Here is a 21,156-nt window from a genome sequence, read left to right on the forward strand (position 1 = left end):
TCTGAAAGAGAAATTAAGGAAACACTCCCATTTACCATTGCAACAAAAATAGTAAAATACCTAGGAATAAACCTAGCTAAGGAGACAAAAGACCTGTATGCAGAAAACTATAAGACACTGATGAAAGAAATTAAAGTTGATACAAACAGTAGGAGAGATACACCATGTTCTTGGATTGGAAGAATCAACACTGTGAAAATGACTATACTACTGAAGATTCAGTACCATCCCTATCAAACATTTTTCACAGAACTAGAAGAAAAAAATTCACAATTTGTATGGAAACACAAAAAAGACCCCAAATAGCTAAAGCAATCTTGAGAAAGAAAAATGGAGCAGGAGGAGTCAGACTTTCTGACTTCAGACTATACTACAAAACTGCAGAAATCAAGACAGTATGGTACTGGCACAAAAACAGAAATATAGATCAGTGGAACAGGATAGAAAACCCAGAGATAAACACACGCACATATGGTCATCTTATGTTTGATAAAGGAGGCAAGAATATACAATGGAAAAAAGACAGCCTCTTCAATAATTGGTGCTGGGTAAACTGGGCAGCTACATGTAAAAGAATGATATTAGAACACTCCTTAACACCATACACAGAAATAAACTCAAAATGGATTAAATACTTAGATGTAAGGCCAGACGCTATAAAACTCTTAGAGGAAAACATAGGCAGTACACTCTATGACATAAATCACAGCAAGATCCTTTTTGAACCACCTCTTAAAGAAAGGGAAACAAAAACAAAAATAAACAAATGGGACATAATGAAATTTAAAAGCTTTTGCACAGCAAAGGAAACCATAAACAAGATGAAAAGGCACTCCTCAGAATGGGAGAAAACATTTGCAAATGAAGCAACTGATAAAGGATTAACCTCCAAAATTTACAAGCAGATCATGCAGCTCAATATCCCAAAACCAACAACCCAATCCAAAAATGGGCAGAAGATCTAAATAGACATTTGTCCAAAGAAGATATACAGATTGCCAACAAATACATGAAAAGATGCTCAACATCATTAATCATTATAGAAATGCAAATCAAAACTACAATGAGGTATCACCTCACAGTAGTCAGAATGTCCATTATCAAAAAATTTACAAACAATAAATGTTGGAGAGGATGTGGAGGAAAGGGAACCCTCTTGCACTGTTGGTGGGAATTTACAATTTACATATAAGGTGATATAACCACTGTGGAGAACAGTATGGAGGTTCCTTAAGAAACTAAAATTATAAATACCACATGACCCAGCAATCCCACTACTGGGAATGTACCCTGACTAAACCATAATTCAAAAAGAGTCATCTACCCCAATGTTCTTTGCACCTCTATTTACAGTAGCCAGTACATGGAAGCAACCTAAGTGTCCATCAACAGATGAATGGATAAAGAAGATGTGACACATATATACAATGGAATATTACTCAGCTATAAAAAGAAACAAAATTGAGTTATTAGTAGTGATGTGGATGGAGCTAGAATCTGTCACACAGAGTGAAGCAAGTCAGAAGAGAAAAACATATACCATATGCTAACACACACACACGCACACACACACACACACACACACACGTATATATATATATAGAATCTAAAAAACAAAAATGGTTCTGAAGAACCTAGGGGTAGGACAGAAATAAAGACACAGATGTAGAGAATGAGAATGGGCTTAAGGACATGGGGAGTGGGAAAGTTAAGCTGGGATGAAGTAAGAGAGTGGCATGGACATATATACCATACCAATGTAAAATAGATAGCTAGTGGGAAGCAACTGCATAGCACAGGGTGATCAGCTCAGTGCTTTCTGACCACCTGGAGGGTTGGGTTATGGAGTGTGGGAGAGAGACACAAGAGGGAGGGGATATGGTGTTATAAGTATACGTATAGCTGAATCACTTTGTTATACAACAGAAACTAACACAACAATGTAAAGCAATTATACTCCAATAAAGATATAAAAAAAAGAATGAGCAAAAAATCCAACAATATATAAAAAAGAATCATACACCAGGAACAAGTGGGATTTATTCCAGAGATTCAAGTATCATTCTATATTCTCAAACCTACCTAATGTGATAAACCACATTAACAAAAGGAAGGATAAAAATCACATGATCATCTCAATAGGTGCAGAAAAAGCATCTGACAAAATTCAACATCCATTTATGACAATAATGCTCATAAAAGTGAGTATCGTGTGAAATATCTCAACATAATAATGTGCCATATATGACGAAACCACTAACACAGTTGACATCATACTCAACAAAGAAAAGCTGAAACCTTTTCTCCTAAAATCAGGAAGAAGACAAGGATGCTCATGCTGCCCAATTCTATTTAGCATAGTATTGGAAGTCCTAGCCACAGCAATCAGACAAGAAAAAGAAGTAAAATGCATCACATTGTAAGGGAGGAGGTAAAGCTGTAACTATTTGCAGATGACATGATAATTTATATAGAAAACCCTAAATCTCCAGCAAAAATCTATTAGAACTAATAAATGAATTCAGTAAAGTTACCAGATATAAGAATAATATACAGAAACCTATTGCTTTTCTATTAATTAATAATCAACTACCAGAAAGAGAAAAGAAGAAAAATATCCTGTATAAATCACCTAAGAATAAACTTAACCAAGGAGGTGAACAACCTATTCTCTGAAAACTATAAAATATTGATGAAGGAAATTGAAGATGATACAAAGAAATGAAAGATATGCCATGTCCATGGATTGGAATTAATATTGTTAAAATGTCCATACTACCCAAAGCAATCTACAGATTTAATTCAATCCCTATCAAAATACCCAGGACATTTTTCACAGAACTAGAACAAATAATCCTAAAACTTACATGGAAGCAAAAAGACCCCAATTAGCCAAAGCAATTTTGAGAAAAAAAGAGAGAACAAAGCTGGAGGTATCCTGTTGCTTAACTTCAGACTCTCCAACAAAGCTACAGTAATCAAAATAACATGGTAGTGGAACAAAAACAGACCCATAGATGAGTGGAACAGGATATGGAGCCCAGAAATAAAACAACACACTTATGGTCAATTAATCTATGACAGAGGAGATAAGAATATGCAATGGAGAAAAGACAGTGTCTTCAATACATGGTGCAGGGATAACTGAACAGCTACATTTATTTATTTTTAATTACATTTTTTTAAAATTTACACAATTTTTAAAGTTTACACTCTATTTACAGTTATTACAAAATATTCATTATATTCCCTGTATTGTACAATACATCATTGTAGCCTATCTTACACCCAATAGTTTGTATCTCCCACTCCCCTGATGGTAATGACTTGTTTGTTTTCTATATCTGTGCGTCTGCTTCTTTTTTGTTATATTCACTAGTTTGTTGTATTTTTAGATTCCACACATACATGATATTATACAGTATTTGTCTTTCTCTGTTTGATTTATTTCACTTAACATAGTGACATCCATTTCAGTCCATGTTGTTGAAAATGGCAACATTTTTTTCATGACAGAGTAGTATTCCATTATACATATATACCACATATTCTCTACCTATTCATCTTTTGATGGACACTTACGTTACTTCCATATCTTGGCAATTGTAAATAATGCTGCTATGAACATTGAGGTGCATATATCTTTTCAAATTAGTGGGATTTTTTTTCAGATATATACTCAGGAGTGGAATTGCTGGCTCATATGGTAGTTCTATTTTTAGGATTTTGGGAAACCTCCATACTCTTTTCCACAGTGGTTGCACCAACTTACATTCCCACCAACAGTGTATGGGGGTTCTCTTTTCTCCACATCCTTGCCAACATGTGTTGTTTGTGTTCTTTTTGATGACTATCTGACAGGTGTGAGGTGATATGTCATTGTGGTTTTGATTTACATTTCCCTGATGTTTAGTGACGTTGCATATCTTTTCATGTGTCTGTCAGCCATCTGCATTTCCTGTTTGGAAAAATGTCTATTCAGTTCTTCTTCCCCATTTTTAATTGGGTTGTTTGTTTTTTTGATGCTGAGTTATATGAGCTGTTTATATATGTCTCTAACACCATACAGAGAAAGAAACTCAAAATGGATTAAAAACCTAAATGTAAGACCAGATACAATAAAACTCATAGAGAAAAACCTAGGCAGAATACTCTTTGACATAAATCATAGCAATATATAATTTTTTTGGATCCATCTCCTAAAGTAAAGGAAATAAAAGCAAAAATAAACAAATGGAACCTAATTAAAATTAAAAGCTTTTGCACAGCAAATAAACCATTGATAAAACAAAAAGACAACCTACTGAATGGGAAGTAAACCTCCATATGAAAATAAGAAAATTTTGTTAAAATAGTATAAATATTTCAGACACTATGAAACCCAGTCCTGAATTTAAAGTATTAATAAAAGAGATTCTCAATTTCCTTAGTAAGTAATAAAATACAGATTAAAACTGCAGTAATGTTAGATTTTACATATAATGAGAGTAGCAAATTTAAGAAGTTTGAAAATATAAATTAGTGAGATTATGGAATAAGAAATCCTCTTAGATGTTTCTGGAGCGCAATTTGTTACAAACACTTTGAAAAATAATTTGGCATCTTATAAATTTCAACACACTCACCTTTCAATCAAGCAATTTAAATTCTTAGGTATAACACCTACATAAAGTCCCATACATAGACATGAGATATATTCAAGAATGGTTGTTAGCAAAATTATTCATAATAGTAAAAAATCTGGAAATGTTGTCCATCAATAGAAGAGTACATGAATAAATTGTGATATATTCATAAATTGGGACACTATAAAAATTGAAAATAAATTAGTTGGACTTGATGACATGGATTAATTTTAGAAACAAAATTTGATAGAAAATGAGTCACAGAATGGTACTTTCAGTGTGATGCTATTACTTATGACTCTAAAACAAGGAAAATGCTTGATGTATTAATCAGATATGCATACATATGTACATGGCTACTCACTCTATGAAATATTGAAATAAAAAAGGAAATAACTCATGTAAAATTTAAGCAGAGAGATGAGACTAAGGCAGTGCACATATGTAAATTTTTTATTTGGAAATGTTTTGCACTTAAGTATGAACTGGCTTTAAAGGTGTTCATTTTATCATCATGTGTAATAACTTACATGTATGATACATGTGTTCTTTTTGTGGTCCATGTATTTCATAATGAACTTCTCCATAGAAAATCATTTAAAATACAATGAAAAGAAATAGAATTTGAAGGAAGTGGTCTAGTGTTGCTTACCCATTTCTGGCACTAATAAGTTAAAGGTCAAATCATGACATAAGAATATATGACAAAGGAGGCAAGGATATACAATGGAGAAAAGATAGTCTCTTCAATAAATGGTGCTGGGAAAACTGGACAGCTACATGTAAAAGAATGAAATTAGAACACTCCCTAACACTATACACAAAAATAAACTCAAAATGGATTAAAGACCTAAATGTAAGACCGGGCACTATAAAACTCTTAGAGGAAAACATAGGAAGAACACTGACATAAATCACAGAAAGACCTTTTTTGACTCACCTCCTAGAGTAATGGCAATAAAAACAAAAATAAACAAATAGGACCTAATGAAACTTAAAAGCTTTTGCACAGCAAAGGAAACTATAAACAAAATGAAAAGACAACCCTCAGAATGAGAGAAAACATTTGCAAATGAATCAATGGACAAAGGATTAATCTCCAAAATATATAAACAGCTCATGCAACTTAATATTAAAGAAAAAAAAAACACACAACCCAATCAAAAAATGGGCAGAAGATCTAAATAGACATTTCTCCAAAGAAGACATACAGATTGCCAACAAACTCATGAAAGGATGCTCAACATCACCATTAGAGAAATGCAAATCAAAATTACAATGAAGTATCACCTCACACTGGTTAGAATGAACATCCTCAGAAAATCTACAAACAACAAATGCTGGAGAGGGTGTGGAGAAAAGGGAACCCTCTTGCACTGTTGGTGGGAATATAAATTGATACAGCCACTATGGAGAACAGTATGGACGTTCCTTAAAAAACTAAAAATAGAATTACCATATGACCCAGAAATCCCAGTACTGGGCATATACCCAGAGAAAACCATAATTCAAAGAAACACATGCACCCCAATGTTAATTGCAGCACTATTTACAATAGCCAGGTCATGTAAGCAACCTAAATGCCCATTGATAGACAAAAGGATAAAGAAGATGTGGTACATATATAAAATGGAATATTACTCAGCCATAGAAAGGAACAAAACTAGGTCATTTGTAGAGACATGGATAGACCTAGAGACTGTCATACAAAGTGAAGCAATTCATAAAGAGAAAAACAAATATCATAAATTAATGTATATATGTGGAATCTAGAAAAATTGTACAGATGAACCGGTTTGCCAGGGCAGAAACAAAGACACAAATGTAGAGAACAAACATATGGACACCAAGGGGGGAAAGTGGGGGTGGTGTGTGGGATGAATTGGGAGATTGGGATTGACATATATACACTAATATGTATAAAATAGATAACTAATAAGAACCTGTTCTATAAAAAATTTAAATTAAATTTTTAAAAAAAGAATAAATTGTTGCCTGTACCAAATTTAGCACCTTTGTGATTTTAACCCAAGATTGGAGTCCGGACTGAGAAAGAAAATGAAATAAGTTAAAATTATTCAACCTACCAACAACTAAAATTCTCATACATCCTAACTCTGTCACTTTTGCGGTGAGCCTGTCTTACATTAGAGACTCTTTCTAATCATGAAAATGCCGCCTTGTCCATCCCCCATACCTGCACAGCCAACTGTGACCAAGTGCTAAGGTTCACTGGACACAGTGATCTGCACAGTCTATTCACCCAACCTGTGCAGCTTGCATTTCTCAAACATGTACCTGTTACAAACATTCACCTGCCTGCACACACCTGCCGATATAGCTGCATCAGGAAGGTAGTTCTCACCAGGGGGTACATTGGTCCCCAAAATGTCACTGCTTTTGCCAATTTCTCAAGGTTTCCTTGCCCAGGCCACATACGTTAGAGTGTTAGGTAATAATTTTGCATATGCTCCTGTAATCCAAATTTTGAAACAATTAGGAAGTATGGAATGAGACAGAGATCAAAATATACATAATATGCTATGGTGTGTTGTGTTGTGTTATGTTATTATAGGAGACTGCACTTGTGTCTGAGAGCAAAATGGCCTTTTTAGTACTTCCTTCATCACCACCCTAGACCTTTGGACCCATTGAATGAGATGAGCAATTTTCCAATCAGTTCTACAAAGGATTGCACTCTTCCTTGGATTGGATGGTTAAAGATGTGGAGCAAAAATCTTATATTTTATAGGTGATAGTGTAAGTTGTCAGAACCATTTTGAAAAAAATTACCATTATTTTATAAACTTAAGCATGTACACTCCCTATATTATGTGAAGATGTTCATAGCAAAATTATACACAAGCACACACAAACTCTTATGTAATTATGGGCAGATATGTGGGAGAAGGTTGACAATGATACTCCCTAAATTGTTATTTTTAACATATATTGGTTTATTGTATATTACTGGATAAAAATATAAAAGTTATAAATATAGAACAATGCTTATTTTGTTCTGTGAAACATGGTACATGTTGTTCTTATGCTCATCAAGTATACCTTTATAATATTTTATGTGCACAGAAGATTTGCCCAATCCAGATTGAGATCAGCTTGATTTACTCTCAGTGTGAGCTGTGACTCAATCTCTAAATATTATTTAAGGACTTAAAGATGCCTCACATGTTTGAGGGCTACAAAGACAATTAAAGATATAAACATGGTTTTAAAGAAGCTTACTGAGAAATAGAGGGAGGAGGACATGAAGAAAAATGTGATAAAGTTTTATACAGGCTATGGTATAAATCTGTATAGTATATACTAGAGGTAGAAAAAGTGATAGGAACAATTTCTATTTCAGAATATTGTGCCAGGAATGGCTTTTAAAGTAAGTGCAATAGGGCTTCCCTGGTGGCACAGTGGTTCAGAGTCCTCCTGCCGATACAGGGGACATGGGTTCGCGCCCCAGTCTGGGAAGATCCCACATGCCGCGAAGCGGCTGGGTCCGTGAGCCATGGCTGCTGAGCCTGCGCGTCCGGAGCCTGTGCTCCGCAACGGGAGAGGCCACAACAGTGAGAGTCCCGCGTACCACTAAAAAAAATAAATAAAAATAAAAAATAAAATAAATAAATGCAATATAACTTGAATAGAGTCACAAAGAAAATGATTTTCCTGAGCAGACTGATGTGGAAAAAAGATTTTCTTGGAAGGAGATTGTAGGAATCAAAGACTCTAGAAACTTTAAATAATCAAAAACCTGAAGGCCATATTTCTGAAAGAAAAAAATGTTTTACCTCACAGATATTTTTAAAGAATGAACAACTGGAAATATTGCCAAGAAATTCACATTTCTTTAATATCAGAAGGAAAAACAGCATAAGATAGAAAAGTGGCTTTATTTGTACTTCAAATTTAAAATATTTAAAATGTTACATAGTAACAGAAAATGAAAATTTATCTATTCACTTTTTCTTATGAATGCACAAACTGTAGTGAATTTCATTATGGCTGAGAGAAAAATCTCGTAATTTTGTACCCTTTTAAATCAGATACTCTGTATTTTCAAAACAATTTCAGATTTCATGCATTCTAGCTATAAGTGTTGCCCACTTATTGGGAAAATGTTTTCTTGGTATTAGTCTATAATATCACCATTGCAGGGGGAATTTAGCATTCTATAATGAAACTCTAAATGTTTAGCATATCTAGCCAGCCCCAAAAGCTGACATGCCATTTTCTTGGGAATAAACTAAATATATAAAATATGATCATTTCATTATTATCTATACACTAACAATGTCAGGATAAAACAGCAAGCCATTTATACTTTCAAGGTAGATGGGGGAAAACATATGATTTCAAATACAAACATGTATATTTAAACAATACTCAACTTGAAATATTTCATATGTAATGGAATATTCCAAAACTTCAACTGAAAATTAAACAGAATACAAAGAACAATAATATAATCTTTGAGCAGAAAGGGAAAAGGTCTCATAAAACCCATATCCTTTTTATACAGCAGTGTTTCCTTTTCATCTAGCAGCTTCTGAAATATTTATAGAGCTGACTGGAAAAGTTTGATTTTCTAGCTCCCATTTGCATCACAGGGTGAACCTCTGGATAAAAGTTAACAATTGCAAAGAAGGGCTGGTTCTGTGAAATACATCAGTAGTGATAAGTGAACAGTCTGAAAAGACACATTTACTTTGAAAATCTAACAAAGTTATAGTAAAGAAAACCACAAATGTTGCATCAATTCTAACAATCCTGAAGCACAGAGTAGTTGAATTGTGTTAAATATTTCCTGTTTACTAAAGCAACACATTAAGAGAGCACTCTGATTCATTAGTTTTTCAAATTGCAACCACAATATCTCTTCAAAGATGAAGACTGATTATGCTACTTAACTGCTTCAGAACTTTCAGTAACTTCCCATTGCTCCTAGATGTTAATCTCTCACTTTCAGATACTTTTCTTCTTATTGATGTAATATTTTGCCTCTAATTTCATGTGGTAGATCACAGCCATCTCAGTTCCTTAAGAATATCTCCTCTGAACCCTTCTAGACTGGGTAATTTCTCTCTATCATACAATCGCAAAGTATTTTCTGCTTTTGAAATAATTTATTGATTATAGATACTTGTTTAATGACCATCTTCTTAGTGAGACTGTAAACTCTCTGAGGACAGATACAATGATTGTTTTAATTGAATTGCTATTTAATGAATGAACTGGCACCTGAGTGATGAGATAAATAATTTCTATATCTTTGATTTAAAATATCATAAAACTAGAAAAACTTGATGTCTTTAGAAACATACAGAGAAAAACAAATTAGTACTATAAAGACAAAGATGAAACTTTTACTAAAGAAAACAAAGGAAAACAACTTTGAAGTATTGACGATTAAATTGCTGCTAAACTCTCAGAACAATTTTCATTAACTATCAGGCTAATGGAGCTCTTTCAAAACAGAATAAATGAATTAATCATGCTTAGAAGCAGTATGGTGATCTTCCACACCTAAAAATTTACTCGAGATATTGTATATCTTTCCCAATGTTTTGGGAAATGTAATATTTTAGAAGTGTAAGACCAGGCTAGACAGGAAACAAGTCTTCTTAACTTCTTTATGAAGGGTGTGTTTCAAGACACCTGTATTAATTTCTTATTATTACTGGAACATTTTAGAAACCAATTTAGTATCTTAAAACAACATCAAACTTTTATCTTATAGTTCTATACCTCAGAAGTCTATAATGGGTAGGCAGGGCTGTGTTCCTTCTAGAAGCTCATCAGAATAGTCCATTTCTTTGCTTTTCCTAGTTTACAGACTGTGCCGGCATTCCCTGGCTTGTGTTCACACATTACTTAGAACTCTGCTTTCATGGTAATATTTTCTTCTTTGATTAACTCTCCTGTCTTCCTCTTTTCTTTATAAGGACCTGGATTACACTGGATCCACTTGTATAATCCAGGATAATCCCTCCATTTTATGACACTTAATTATTAATCACATCAGCAAAATCCCTTTTTCCATGTTAAAGAAACATATTTCTTTCTTTCATTTTTTTTTTTTTTGGTAGGCGGGCCTCTCACTGCTGTGGCCTCTCCTGTTGTGGAGCACAGGCTCTGGACGCGCAGGCTCAGCGGCCATGGCTCACGGGCCCAGCTGCTCCGCGGCATGTGGGATCTTCCCGGACTGGGGCATGAACAGGTGTCCCCTGCATTGGCAGGTGGACTCTCAACCACTGCGCCATCAGGGAAGCCCAACATATTTCTTTAACATGGAAAATGGTTCTCTGGATTAAGACATGAATATCTTTAGGGCGTCATTGTTTAGCCCACTGCAACACCAGAATAGTGTGTCTCTCAAACAATAAGCATCTTTCTCCATCTATTTGAAGAATAGAGGAGGAAATTTTTTTCCTCTACTCCTTTCAGGTCTCCATAACAAAAGACAGATTAACATGAGAAAAGCAAACAAACTGAAGTTTTACATGACATAGGAGCCCTCTAAGGAAATAAAAACGCAAAGAAGTGGCAAAACCTAGAGTAGCTAGTAAAATGAGAAGAATAAAGGAAGGTAAGTACTATTTTAACAAGTTCTGCTTGTACAGAATTCTCCTGGCCTCAAATCATCCTTGATTAAAATGTTACTTTCTTTCTGGTATAAGGAGGACAGCTTTCTTATGGAATTTCTTCTCCTCTCCTTAGGAAGAAAGGGGAGATGAGAATGTTCTTGCATCTGCTATTTTTCGAGTGCCTTAAGTTCAAAGTATCCCTTATGTTGAAGTGGCAAACATTGATCTCAGAAAGCAGTTGTGCAGGAAATAGAATACAGTACGCAAGGCATTCTGCATCCTCATAAACACAGATTTATAATCAATGAAGTCTAGGCAAGACTGCAGACAGGACATAGCTGGGTACCGGTGATTGTAGTCACTTAAGTACCACATCATTTCATAGTATCAGAGTGCAAAATTGTAATTACAAGTTTCCCTTTTTGTATTAGCAGAGCTGCACTACTAATTCCAAGGTCATAATACTGTTCTTTAATACTTATGACTTTCTCTTAGCACTATATACATAAGTGTATGTGTGTATGTGTTTGTGTATCTATATATACAAGTATGCGTGCATTGATACATAATCGTATATATGCACATATATATGGGCAATATTTTTGTGCACTCCTTATAGGATAAAATAAGGTAATATTTTTATGCAAAAAATGAAGTGAACAGCAAATTTTAAGGAGAAAATTGATTATAGATAAGGACAAATGTTAAAATAGTCTAAAAAATGGAGTAAAAAGAATGAAAATGCAATAAAAGAGTGAACATTCTCATTTGAATTGTAAAGAACAGATTTGACAATGTGGACTATTGTATCAGAGACTTAAAGAACAATGTAAACCATTCTTCTGCAGTTTCAGGAAAACATGACAAAAAGATTAAGATTATTATGGAGATTATGATAAATCTAGAAAAAAGAAGATATAGATTAAACTAATGAATAATTCTTATACCAGAGCATGTGTGTATGTGTAGACATGTGAGTGGGTAGTGCAGGTGAGGGAACACAGAAAACTGATAGAAAAGCAATATCTAAAAATATAAATAGAGAATTTTCTTGATGCAAAATATGTGAAAATGCCTATATAAATAAGCACTTTTTAAAAGAAATAAACAGTTGTTTCACACACTGCTTAATGTATATAAATAAATATATATTACTGTGTATTATAAAATACTATTATAACCATTTTAAAATTACTGATTAAACAGTTACTGTGTGGTTGCTTTTGTACTGTGCACTCTATGTTGTTCATTCCATTCTGACATTGATACTGATATGTATATATCTATATATAATCATATTTTTTAAAGATAACTGAAAATCAAAACATAGAATGAAATTAAATGTATGCCTCCATCAATTTGAAGACCTTACTCCTCAAGTGAGGAGGTCCATCACCAAGATAGCCTAACAGAAAATGTAGGCTACCTACAAAATTGCCAATCAAGTTTAATTTTACTGAGAGATTAAGAAACATAACTATAGGAAATACTGAGAAGACATAAGAGAGACTAGAAGGTTTATTTCACTTAGACCTAATTAGGTTATGTTTCATTGGAAGAGTCTACAGTCCAGAGGCAAAGTTTGATCACACTCTGCTCTTAGCTATTCTTTTTCTCCTAATCTGTAGCAGAAAATTTGCTTTTAATCTCTCTATAATATGTGTGGATTTTTTTGGCCTTATAACAACTTAAAAATTTAACCAACCAATGAAACAACAAAACAAATGATCCCTCTCCAACTTCAGTCACATAAGACTTCATTTCTGGCTCTTTCTAATAAAAACCTAAACTATTTATGACATTGAAATTCTACAAAAATAATTTCTAAAAAGGTCCTAAATCGTTCCCTCCAAAAGTAGGTTCACTTAGAGTTGTACAATTAATATTTGTCTCACCCAGGAGATTTTCTAAATAATATTGAATAATTTAAATTATGTTCCCCCCCCCCACTGGAAAGAATGACATCTGCTGTTGGTGCAAATCTCCTTCATAAAAGGTCCTTTTTTGTTGTCTGATTACTTCTGTAAACTCAGTAAGTATAGAAGGTTGAACAAATGAGTAAATATACTGTAGGTAAGGGGATCCAGGTTTTTCATTATTGGAGAAACAATTTACAAATAAGAAATGAGGGGACTGGCATGGGTGAGTGGACAGATAGCATGGAAAGAGCTCTGTGGTGTGGATTGAAGTCTGTAGGTATCAGTGTGGACTCATGTTTTAATATACTGTTGCAGTTTTAATACACATTAGATACAGAAATAAATATAGATGTGTATACATGAGGTTAGTATATATACATATAAATTTCTCAGATCTACCCACTGAAAGGGCCTAAGTGCAGTGTCACCCCAGTAGCAATGAGCACATCTAGCATCCAGATAGTGATTTCTAATATCATTGTCCAAAAAAGTGAACGAGAACTCCTTGGAGAAGTGGATGATTCCTGGCAGAGGTAGAGAATAAGCGAGAGAAGCCCAGAGCATCTTGTGATGACAAAAAAGTGCCAAAATATTTTGAAAGTTGGTTCATATTGAAAGGGCACAGGAGACAGATTAAAAGTGCTCCCAAAAGCCAAAGCAGGAAAAATTTGAGCAACCAAGTAAATAATAATAGTATTAAATTATAATTAACTAATAAAATAAATATGATTCCATACTGATATCAATAAATAACTCAGTAGAAAAGTAAATGTGGGAGAAGGGATGCCTCTTTCTTACAAGGTAATTCTGATTAATAAATATGAAAAGAATGAATGAATAAAAAGTCACCATTAGCAACATTAGAACACTTACCACAGGCAAGTTCCACTAATAGATTCTAAAATGAGTGGGCAAATATAAGGAACAACAGGATATTTGCAGTCTCAAAATATCTCCCCTCAAACAAATCTTTATTAATTTTAAATAAATAAACAATAATTTTACAGTAGAGAAAATTTGCCACATAAAACCTTTGGTAAATATAGGCATGGTTGAATAATAACTGCACATTAAGATAAATTCAATCTTACCTTAACTTTTTTAAAAAGGATTTTCTCTGCTTAATTGAGATCTGGATGACATTTTTATCCTGTTTTTTTAGGTAATAAATTTTCTGCATGAATATGGAAACATCTGCTCAATCAGCAAAAATAGAATATATATACACACATAAAAATCATGATATTCAATAGACATATGTTTCTGCAAAATGTGTATCATAAACAATGGAAAAAGAGGCTACAAAATGAATAGTGAATGACAAAATAACAATTATGGAGTTATTATAAAATTAAGAAGGAAAACATAATAATCCCAAAGCATATCTTGGATAGTGATATATATGTGCATGTTTGTGAGTGTTTAGATTAGAAAATTTAGTATATTTTTCTCCCCTGAGAAGATATATCTTGTGACAAGAGATACAGAAAATGAATGGAGTAGGGTTGAATAGATTGAAATTTTCCAGAGTGTTGAGAGAAGTTAGAGTTTATAACACATGTAAAAATGTCTGCTTTAGCAAAAAGAAAGCATGTTCTTCCTGGCATGGAGGATAAAGAAGAGATTAATAGATAAAGATAGGGTGTGAGTGGAAAGAAAGTGGTAGTGAAAAACCACAGAGGAAATATCTAGGTTATATCATATGTGCATTGCACATTTCACACTACAGTGCTGTCGTCAGGAGATTGAAGACTATGGAAAATATTAATAAAATATTTCCATTAAATATGGTAAATACTTAGGTTTGAAAAAACTGAAGTTCTGATGGTAAAGCTTTAGTTATTGGCTCTCTGTTCCATTTCCTCAATCTGAATACATCATCTGTAAATACCATCAATCTCAAGGCAGAAATGTCTATTTTGTGTACAAATATTTGCTGAGTTTCTGGCACAGTTCTTGATACAAAGTGGGAACTCAGTTTGCATGAAAAACTGACTAAATCACAAAAGGTAAATTAAGGTGTTACTGCAGGTTGAGAAGTAAAAGTTTTGATTAGAATGTACCCTAAAATCTTACTGCTTTTGGAATGGAGTCTGAAGACGCACCGTGACTACCCAAATTCAGAAAGGATCATTCGATTTTTCTTTCCTATAATGATGACAAGCTAGCACCTCATACAATTACCTACTCTCACTTCACCATGATTATGCCTTTATTTCCTTGATCTCTTCACATTATTTCATCTTGTTAATTTCTTTGTTCACGATATTATATTCTGTTGCATGTTATTAATACATAAAATCATTAAGTTATAATTTATAATCTTAAAATTGTATTTATCCCTTCTTTGTTTTGATAACTCCTGTTTTCACTAGACAGGACTACATAATGTTTTTTCATTATTTCAATTTTAAGCTTATAAAACAGCAGTATGAATTAAAATGGAAAATGACAAAAGCAGTATGCCTCTAGAAAATCAGCACTACAGTAATTTTCCTGAAAATAATTCCAAGACATAACTTCAGGTCGATATATTTATATTTACTCCTATGAAACTTAGTTTTGTTTATTTATGTATGTTTATGGTAGGCCAATTATCTTAAAAATATTTATTGAACAATAAATATTTTCTTCACTGATTTGATACCACTTTTTGTCATATACTAAGCCAGGCTTTTCATTTTGGGTGAATTTATGGATTCTACATATTTCCGTTCAGGGGCTTTTTCTTTTCCTCTATATTTCCTCAATATTAGCTAAAAATAATTGTAGCCTTATAAGAAATTCTTATAACTGTAGGGTCAAACCTTTATTAAATTAGAATTTTACATAATTTTAGTGAAATTGTGAACAAGCCTCATAATATCTCATTGGTATCTTAATTGATATGTCACTAAAGACACAGAATAATCCTGGGAGAACACTTTTTTTCACTGATTTTTTTTCTTAGAATTATTTTTTAGTGCCATTTAATATTTTCTAATAAAATTTTCAGTTATTTATGATAGGTACATACTCTTCTCTTTTTCTCTTGCATAGCTTTTATTTCTATTTATAATGAAATATTGTCTTCCTTGCAAATTGTTTTTCCGCAGTATATGGGAAAACTAATACACTATTGTCCCATAATTTTGTAGTTGGTCATCTTAGAGATAATCTTATTGACTGGATTTTCAAATTATTCTCTATAATTTTCCAGGTATATAATTTTATTAACTGAAAATTTTATATTCATTTATATAAAGAATTTTAACTGAATAATTGAAGAAACAGTTGAATAATAATTTCAACTGAATAATAACATGTTTTTTAAGTAAATACTTTCACAAAGTACCAGAAAAACATTTCACATTGACAAAATAAAGTATTATATTCGGCCAGAATGAAAGCTTCAAAGATAGCCTTCAATCATCTATGAATAAAGTGTAGATGATTAAAGAATTTTAATATTTCAAAGAAAAGGCATATACTTTGTATTTCTTATGAGTACCTTTTAATAAAAGATTTCACAACATTTTTTACTAGCACTTGTTTCAAAGTAAAACATTTGTACCCATACACTGACATCTGGTGGATATTCAGTTTATGATCTGGTGGCTATTCAGTGTAGTACTTCTAATGTAACGTGAGGGGAAGTAAATAAAATGTGCCATAAGAACAAAGTTCTAGCTAAATTTATAAAGAGAGTAAAAATTTATTTTGATTTTATATTTATGAGAATATAAGAAAAATGTAAAAGGTTTTGTTAGATTCTTAGTATACTTATTCCTATTGTGTTTTCAGGGTGTAACATGTATAGAAAATTATTTATAACTCATCATATCCTAGTGTCTAATATCTTGTTTTGCATGCTGCAGATGCTTTGCACTTATGTTATTTACATAAACGTTATCCTGTATCTCGAGACAGTTAAAATTGTTACTGGGTTAAAACACCTTCAGGTAGAAGAACTGTCTGAAAAAAATGGAGATGCTACACATTTAGCAACGTTTTATTAAATTAGGGAAATCTCGAGAAGTGGGAATAAAATGCACAATGGAGTGTTATTAAAGTACAATATTCCAGAAGCAAGGGTATTTTTTGTTTGTTATTTTTTTGCGGTACGCGGGCCTCTCACTGTTGTGGCCTCTCCCATTGCGGAGCACAGGCTCCGGATGTGCAGGCTCAATGACCATGGCTCACGGGCCCAGCCGCTCCACGACATGTGGGATCTTCCTGGACCGGGGCACAAACCGGTGTCCCCTGCATCGGCAGGCGGACTCTGAACCACTGCTCCACCAGGGAAGCCCAAGGGTATTTTTTAAATGTTGAAAAAGTAGACTATATAAAGCAAAGCACTTCATCTGTGAATGGCTAGACCTGTTTCATGAAGATCCCAAGTAGGTCTAAAAGCCCAACTAGTAGCTGCTGAAACTAATAGCTTAAAACTGTTGTGTGACTCAATTCTGGCCCTGTGGCATAGCAAGTGTTAATTAGGACCAAAACTGGTATCATAAACTCAGGGTTTAATTGTATCTTTTAATTATAATAATCCAGATCCTTAAATGCTAAATTACCCCTCCCATCCTATGAAAGAATAATCCTGAGGTTTTAGGCACTTACAACCTTAAAATTTCACATTCCTTATAGACAATATATTCTACTGTATATATGAGCCACATCTTCTTTATCCATTCATCGGTTGATGGACATTTAGGTTGCTTCCAAGTCCTGGTTATTGTAAATAATACTGCAATGAACATTTTTATGCATGACTCTCTTTGAATTATGGCTTTCTCAGGGTATATGCCCAGTAGTGGGATTGCTGGGTCATATGATAGTTCTATTTTAGATTTTTAAGGAACCTCCATACTGTTCTCCAGAGTGGTTGTATCAATTTACATTCCCACCAACAGTGCAAGAGTGTTCCCTTTTCTCTACACCCTCTCCAACATTTATTGTTTCTAGATTTTTTGAGGATGTGAAGTTGTGAAGTGATACCTCATTGTGGATTTGATTTTCATTTCTCTAATGATTAGTGATGCTGAGCATCTTTCCATGTGTTTGTTGGCAATCTGTATATCTTCTTTGGAGAAACGTCAATTTAGATCTTCCATCCACTTTAGATTCTGTTGTTTGTTTTTTTGATATTGAGCTACATGAGCTGCTTGTATATAAAGGAGATTAATCCTTTTTTATTGCTTCATTTGCAAATATGTTCTCCCATGCTGAGGGTTGTCTTTTCGTGTTGTTTATGGTTTCCTTTACTGTGCAAAAGATTTTAAGTTTCATTAGGTCCTATTTGTTTATTTGTGTTTTTATTTCCATTTCTCTATGAGATATGTCAAAAAGGATCTTTCTGTGATTTATGTCAAAGAGTGTTCTTCCTATGTATTCCTCTAAGAGTTTTATAGTGTCTGGCCTTACATTTAGGTCTTTAATTCATTTTGAGTTTATTTTTGTGTATGGTGTTAGGAAGTGTTCTAATATCATTCTTTTACATGTAGCTGTACAATTCTCCCAGCACCACTTATTGAAAAGGCTGTTGCTTCTCCAATGTATATTCTTGCCTCCTTTGTCATAGGTTAGGTGACCATAGGTATGTGCGTTTTTCTCTGGGCTTTCTATCCTGTTCTATTGATCTATATTTCTTCTTTTGTGTCAGTACCATACTGTCTTGATTACTGTAGCTTTGTAGTATAGTTTGAAATCGGAGGGCCTGACACCACGAGCTCCAATTATTTTCCTCAAAATTGCTTTTGCTATTCAGAGTCTTTTGTGTTTCCATATAAATTGTAAAGTTTCTTGTTCTATTTCTGTGAAAAATGCCATTGGTAATATGATAGGGATTGCACTGAATCTGTAGATTGCTTTGGATAGTATAGTCATTTTCACAATGTTGATTCTTCCAATCCAGGAACATGGTATATCTCTCCATCTTTTTGTATTGTCTTTGATTTCTTATGGTTTTCTGCATACAGGTCATCTGCCTCCTTAGGTACGTTTATTCCTAGGTATTTTATTCTTTTTATTGCAGTGGTAATTGTGAATGTTTCCTTAATTACTCTTTCTGATTTTTTGTTGTTAGCATATAGGAATGTGACAGATTTCTGTGCATAAATTTTGTATTCTGTTACTTTACCAAATTCATTGATTAGCTCTAGTAGTTTTCTGGTTGTATCTTTAGGATTTTCCATGTTCAGTATCATGTCATCTGCAGAGTGATAGTTTTACTTCTTCTTTTCCAATTTGGATTCCTTTTATTTCTTTTTTTTATCTGATTGTCGTGGCTAAAACTTCCAAAACTATGTTGAAATATAGTGGTAAGAGCAAGCACCCTTGTCTTGTTCCTGATCTTAGAGGAAATGCTTTCAGTTTTTCACCATTGAGAATGATATTGGCTGCAGGTGTGTCATATATGGCTTTATTTATGTTGAGGTAGGTTCCCTCTATGACCACTTTCTGAAGAGTTTTTGTCATATATGGGTATTGAATTTTATCAAAAGCTTTTTCTGCATCTATTGAGATTATCGTATGGTTTTTATACTTCAATTTGTTAGTATGGTGTATCACATTGATTGATTTGTGTATATTGAAGAATCCTTGCATTCCTGGGATAAACCACACTTGATCATGCTGCATGATCCTTTTAATATGCTGTTGGATTCTGTTTGCTAGTATTTTGTTGAGGATTTTTGCATCTATGTTCATCAGTGATATTGGCCTGTAGTTTTCTTTTTTTGTGATATCTTTGTGTGGTTTTGGTATCACGGTGATGGTGGACTCGTAGAATGAGTTTGGGAGGGTTCCTCCCTCTGCTCTATTTTGGAAGAGTTTGAAAAAGATAGGTGTTAGCTCTTCTCTAAATGTTTGATAGAATTTGCCTGTGAATCCATCTGGTTCTTGGTTTTTGTTTGTTGGAAGATTTTTAATCACAGTTTCAAGGTCAGTGCTTGTGATTGGTCTGTTTATATTTTCTATTTCTTCCTAGTTCCAAGAATTTGTCCATTTCTTCCAGGTTGTCCATTTTATTGGCATATAGTTGCTTGTGGTAGTCTCTTATGAGCCTTTGTATTTCTGTGGTGTCAGTTTTTACTTCTCCTTTTTCATTTCTAATTCTGTTTATTTGAGTCTTTTTTTTTTTTCCTGGTGAGTCTCATTAATGGTTTACCAATTTTGTTTATCTTCTCAAGAACCAGCTTTCAGTTTTATTGTTTTTTGCTATTGTTTCCTTCTTTTCTTTTTCATTTATTTCTGATCTGATCTTCGTGATTTCTTTCTTTCTGCTAACTGAGGGGGTGTTTTGTTTTTCTTTCTCTAACTGCTTCATGTGTAATATTAGGTTGTTTGAGGTTTTTCTTGTTTCTTTACGTAAGATTGTATTGCTATAAACTTCTCTCTTAGTACTGCTTTTGCTGTATCCTATAGGTTTTGGGTCATCGTGTTTTCATTGTAATTTGTTTCTAGTTATGTTTTTATTTCTTCTTTGATTTCTTCAGTGATCTCTTGCTTGTTTAGTAGTGTATTGTTTAACCTCCATGTGTTGGGTTTTTTTACACTTTATTTTCCTGTAATTGATATCTAGTCTCATAGCACTGTGTTTGGAAAAGATGTTTGATACGATTTCAATTTTCCTAAATTTATCAAGGCTTGATTTGTAACTGAAGATGTGATCTATCCTAGAGAATGTTCCATGTGCACTTGAGAAGAAAATGAATTCTGTTGTTTTTGGATGGAATATCCTATAAATATCAATAGATTCCACCTGGTCTAATGTGTCATTTAAAGCTTGTGTTTCCTTATTTATTTTCTGTTTGGATGATCTGTCCATTGGTGTATGTGGGGTGTTAAAGTCCCCTACTATTATTGTGTTACTGTTGATTTCCCCTTTTATGGCTGTTACCATTTGCCTTATGTACGGAGGTGCTCCTATGTTGGGTGCATAAATATTTACAATTGTTATATCTTCTTCTTGGTTCAATCCCTTGATCATTATGTAGTGTCCTTCTTTGTCTCTTCTAATAGTCTTTATTTTAAAGT

Source organism: Lagenorhynchus albirostris, chromosome 18, assembly GCF_949774975.1.
Source record: "Lagenorhynchus albirostris chromosome 18, mLagAlb1.1, whole genome shotgun sequence".
NCBI lineage: Eukaryota > Metazoa > Chordata > Mammalia > Artiodactyla > Delphinidae > Lagenorhynchus > Lagenorhynchus albirostris.